This window comes from Dasypus novemcinctus, chromosome 4 (genome assembly GCF_030445035.2).
Source record: "Dasypus novemcinctus isolate mDasNov1 chromosome 4, mDasNov1.1.hap2, whole genome shotgun sequence".
Classification (NCBI taxonomy): domain Eukaryota; kingdom Metazoa; phylum Chordata; class Mammalia; order Cingulata; family Dasypodidae; genus Dasypus; species Dasypus novemcinctus.
The window spans coordinates 144,368,885-144,374,621 of record NC_080676.1 but is presented as its reverse complement, the minus strand read 5'-3'; the positions used below and the strand labels follow the sequence as shown (position 1 = coordinate 144,374,621).

Sequence of the window (5,737 nt, the reverse complement as noted above, 5' to 3'; positions counted from 1 at the left end):
TTAAGAAATCATGCTTTACTCATGATTTGAGAAGAAAGAGTGAGCTGGAGGGGGTTAGTCTTTAATAATGGGTTAAGGCCTGCCATATTTTTTCCATTTGCATATTATTCTAAGGCAGAGGTTCTTAATATATATACATATATATATATTTAAATTTAAAAGATACTTAGATTACACAAATGTTACATAAAAAATATAGAGGATTCCCATATGCCCCACTCCCTCCCCTCCCACATTTTCCCACATTAACAACATCCTTCATTAGTGTAGTACATTTGTTACAATTGATGAACACATTTTGGAGCATTGCCACTAAGTGTGCATTATAATTTATATTGCAGTTCACACTTTCTTCTGCACAATTTTGTAAGTTATGACAAGATATATAATGGCCTGTATCTGTCATTGCAATGTCACTCAGGACAATTCCCAAGTCCTGAGAATGCCCCCATATTACACCTATTTTCCCTCTCCTTCCACTCAGAACCTTCAGTGACCACAGCCTTCACATTAATGATCAAATTCTTCCATTGTTAGAGTTACAATAAGTCTATAGTAGATTAACAGTAAGTCTACTCTAGTCCATCGTTCATTCCCCAATCCTGAGGATTCTGGGATGGTGATGCCCATTCTGTCTCTAATTGAGAGGAGGCTTAGATCTCATGGGGCAGATGGATGGGACTATTTTGCTTGCAGTTGCAGATTCTTTCTGTTCCTTGGTCTGGTCGTTGTCCAACATCAGCTCCTTGTTAGTTGTCCTGGGTGAGTCTGATGAACTGGAGAATAGGTGTTGCAACTCTGTTGAGATTCAGGGCCTGACTGGCACATGGACAGCCCTAAGATTTAAGTCTCTTGAACATACACCTATCAACTCTAGTACTAAGTATAGGTTCAAATAGAAGGGGCAGAAGAGCCTTGTGTAGGGAAACCAAACTGAGTCCAACTCTGTCACACTATTCCACAGAATTCTTTGCAAGTCAGGTGAAAACCAGGGACCCCTTACTAAGTCCACATCATACTGTGTGTATATTTAATAAATATATCACATGAACACGTCCCCTGCATGAACACATCCCCACAAGAATAATGTTTTTTTTTAAATTTAAATTCAATCTCATGGACCCCCTGTTAAGAACTCCTGTATTAAAGTTTCCCAACTGAGTAGAGAATTATACAGTATACTGGTGCTTCTCAGACTCTGACCTTCATCTGAATCACCTGGGGCTCTTGTTAACTGTGGGTTCTGATTTAGTAGATCTGAGGTGGCGCTGAAAACCTGCCTGCTGAGAAGCTGGTTGCTAACGAGCCCCCAGGTGATAGTGATGCTGGTGATCCTTGGACCACACTGAATAGCAAGGTAGTATTAGAATGTAATTGAGAAGTAACATCTTTTTCTGCTGCTGAAAATATCAAGCTGCAAGAAAAGCTACAGGAAGACTGCTTATCCCAGATTTTCTTGCCATATAAAATCAGAATACTTACTCTATGTCATGCTTTCTCAACAGGAGCAAAAACCTAGATGTGTTAATTCTTTTAATATTCTAGATTCAGACTTTATTTAGTATTATCCTCAAGGGAAAGAAAGTTGTTTAATTGAGGGTGGGAAATCTTATCTTTTTTATGTATAAAGCATAGATATATAATATATCTCTGTCATTAAGTGTCTTGAGGTAATTAGAAAAAAAGGCTACTTGATGGGAGAAGATCATTTTAAAAAGTTTGAAAACTACAGTTTTAAGCTACTATAAAACCCTGTAGTGCCTGCTTCAGCAGCACATATACTAAAATTGGAATGATACAGAGAAGATTAGCATGGCCTCTGAGCAAGGATGACATGCAAATTTGTGAAGCATACCAAAAGAAAAAAACAAAACAAAACAAAACAACAAAAACCTTGTAAGACAGGGACAAGTAAAAATCAGGCAGTCAGCCTGATTATAAATTAAATATCAGGTACTAATATTTGGTAGATCTACTATATATTACCATCTAGATTCTCAATAAATTTTCATTGGCAAACATAATGGACGTTTTTAAAATTCAAGTAAGAGGACACTGGATTGAATTTTCCAGCTTTTCAAGCATCTAAGTATTACAGATTGCAAAGAAAAGGGATGGGAATAAAATATACAATGATTATAAAAGATGATTTATACCAACAGGGAAATTGCCTAAGTTGAACCAAAAAAAAAAAAAAAAAAAAAAAGCAATCAGACTATAAATCAGTGAAAAGCTTAATTAAAACTGGAATAACAAGCCTACTCCTTTTTTCTCCCAATGTTTATCATGATTGCTGTCCCTTATACACATTTCTTTATATTCCTAATCTATTTTACAGATAACTATTTTTCCAAGATTGGGGTAATAAGAGTCCTTTTAGTTGCCATATGCTTGATTAAGAAAATGTAAAATAAAAAAATACAAAATTCCATTGAACTACAGATACGCACTCTAGTGGAACTGTGTCACCCCACAAGTCATGCTCATGTTCTCTCGGCCCTGGTCCTGGGCATGTGAACTCATTTGTAAAGAGGATCGTTGAAGATGTTACCGACTAAGATAAGCCAAACTGGGTTAGAGTGGACCTTTAATCCACTGTGCCTGGTGTCTTAATAAGGAGAGGAAATTTCGATACAGAGAGACAGAGACAGAGATAGAAGAGAGTTAACACTGCTGGATGCAGAGGCGGAGTTTTACCACAAGCCAAGGAAAGCCGTGCGTGTCCAGCTACCCTCCGGGAGCCAGGGGACAGGCATGGAACAGATTCTCCCCTCAAAGAGGAAGCAGGGCCCGGCCAGCATATATTGATATTGTACTTCCAGTCTCCAGAACTGCAAGATAAGACGCTTCTGTTGTCCAGGCCAAGAAGTCTGTGGTACTTTTTACAGCAACCCTGACCAATGAAGACTTGCACAAAACTGCCTCCCCTTCCCAAAGGACTGTGCAGTCAACCTATGACACGGCAAAGGGGGCTCATGGGCTGTTGCCGGGAGCCCCGCGAAGCCATCTCCACCATCTCCACCATCTCCACTTGTAGTAGAGTGAAAATCATCCAGAAAGGGTTGGAATGTGGAGAGGCCAGTAGCAGTAACAAACGCTGATTCTACTGAGCGCTTACGATGTACCTGTTAGTGTGCTAAATGCCTTAGATGTGTTAATTCTTTTAATCAGGCCCCAAAGCTATGAGGTAGATATTATTATTCATCCAAAATTTTCATGTGATCATTCGGAACCATGAGATGCAAGTAAAGTCTCAGGGTTAAGAAGTGGAGAGGAGGGATTTCAGCGGGGCAGCTTGGCTCTACAGCCTGTGCTATTTCTCTCTCTTGGGCACTGTTTATGCGGGTTGCATGCAGCTGCTTGTGGGCGGCTTTGGGTGGTGAGGACCCAGCTTGTGTCTCCTCCTCAGAAGGAGGCGGTGAGCAGGTAAGTGTCATGAAAAAGGGACTAGGAATAAAGCGTCTTCTCAGAAAGCTAGTTATGATTTCTCAGGACATTAAAAAAGAAACAGTTTTATGGGGATATAATTCATATACCATACAATTCACCCATTAAATGTGTACAATCCATGGTTTTTGTATATTCTTAGGGTTGTGCAATCATTGCCAGAATTTAATTTTAAGAATATTCTTGTGCTCCTTAAAATAAATTTATACTTTTTAGCAGCACTTCCAATTTCCCCCCAATTGCCCTTCATCCCTGCTAGCCTAAGCAACTACTATACTAATATACTTTCTGACTACAGATTTGTCTATTCTGGACCTTTAATACATTGAATCACACAATACATGCTCTTTGGTGATTGGCTTTTTTTCACTTAGCATGTTTTCAAGTTTCATTCATGTTGTAGCACGTATCAGTACTTTATTCCTTTTTTGTTGTGATAATATTCCAGTATATGGTTAAGTCTTTGCTTAATGTTTTGAGGAACTGCCAAACTATTTTCCAAAGTGGCTGTGCTACTTTACCTTCCTAAAAGCAAAGTGTAAGGGTGCCAATTCTTCCACATCCTCGCCAAAACTTTCACTCTCTTTTTTATTATTCTAATTGGGTTATTTGTCTTTTTATAATTAATTGTAAGAGTTCTTTGAATATTCTAGATACAAGTCTCTGATCAGATTTATGATTTGCAAATATTTTCTCCCATTCTGTGGGTTATCATTTAATTTTCTTGATAATATTATTTGCAACATGAACTTTCTCTCCCCCCAAAACAGATATGTGAAGACTGTGTTTATTCCTGCAGGAGTTGTGACACCAAGAGTTCCAGCCGGCAGGGATTTGAACCATTCATCAAAGCCATTGTCAAAAATCAATGTACTACATAGAAAAAGCAAATTCATAAAGTCAGAAACTAGAATGCAGGTTACCAGGGCTGGGGCCATGGTAGGGAATGGGGAGTTAATGCTTAATTGGTACAGAATTTCTGTTTGGCATGATGGAAAAGTTTTGATAATATATGTTGGTGATGGTAACACAACATTGTAAATGTAGTTAACAGCACTGAATTATATATTTTAATTTGGTTAAAAGAGAAAATTTTAGGTTGTATATATGTTACTAGTATAAAAAAAGGGCAGCAACTCAGTGGGCACGGTGGTCTTCGCGGCTATCTCTGAGTCTTTTTCAGGGCAAATGATGTCAGGGTTGGTAAATTAGTGGGGGAAGACAAATATGGAAACAAATACTATGAAGACAACAAGCAGTTCTTTGGCCGTCACCGATGGGTTATATATACTACTGAAATGAATGGCACAAACACATTCTGGGATATGGATGGAAGCATGGTGCCCCCTGAATGGCATCGTTGGCTTCACTGCATGACCGATGATCTCCCAACAACAAAACCACCTACTGCTCCTAAATTCATATGGGCAAACCATAAATTCAATGTGAGTGGCACTCGAGAACAGTATGTACCTTATTCTACCACTAGAAAGAAGATTCAGGAGAGGGTTCCACCTTCAACACCTTGCAAGTAAAGACAATTAAAAATTGTTTAAATATGTAAAATATGATCTTCTCATGTAACTGCACTTTTAACTGCTTATCATTAACTTGATAAAAATTGTTTCACTGAAAAAAAAAAGAATAAAAAAAGGGGGGGCTATACAACACAGTGATCCCTAATGTAAATCATTGACTATAGTTAATAATATAGTTATGTTAATATTCTGTCATCAGTTGTGACAAAGGTACCACACTAAGGCAAGGTGTTAATAATAAGGGGGTAGATGGAAACTATATTTTCCGCATGATTTTTCTATAAACTTACGAGTTCTTTAATAGAAAAATTTAAATATAAACCCACACCTTCTCAGATAAAGAATAAAAGAGAACGGTTAATGAGAGGTTTTTATGTATATAAATACCTTTCTCTCTACTGGTTAAATCTAGAAGAAAAATTTGGGTGATGCTGTGACAAGACAAAAATGAAAGAATAACTTCTGGGAATGGATTAGTCATTGATATCTATTTAATAAATTATTTCTCCCAGGGCAAAAAAAAAACAACAACCCACAATTTATCATAAATGTGTTTATTTCTAGACTCTCATTTCTCTTCTATTGATCTTTATGTCTATCCTTAAGCCATTAGCACACAGTCTTAATTATTATAGCTTTGAAGGAAGATATGAAATTGGGAAGGATGAGCCCTCCAACTTCATTTTTCTTTTTAAAGATTGTTTTGCTATTTTGGGTCCCTTGCATTTCCATATGAATTTTAGGATCAGCTT

The 5,737-nt window shown here is 37.5% G+C and overlaps 1 non-coding gene across 1 annotated transcript; it reads left to right on the top strand.

Moving 5' to 3' along the window:
* The first annotated feature begins 1,757 nt into the window (after positions 1-1,757).
* Positions 1,758-1,864, top strand: LOC111766627 (U6 spliceosomal RNA). Its single transcript, XR_002798614.1, has one exon. It is a non-coding gene; the product is annotated as a U6 spliceosomal RNA (small nuclear RNA).
* Positions 1,865-5,737: the final 3,873 nt, after the last annotated feature.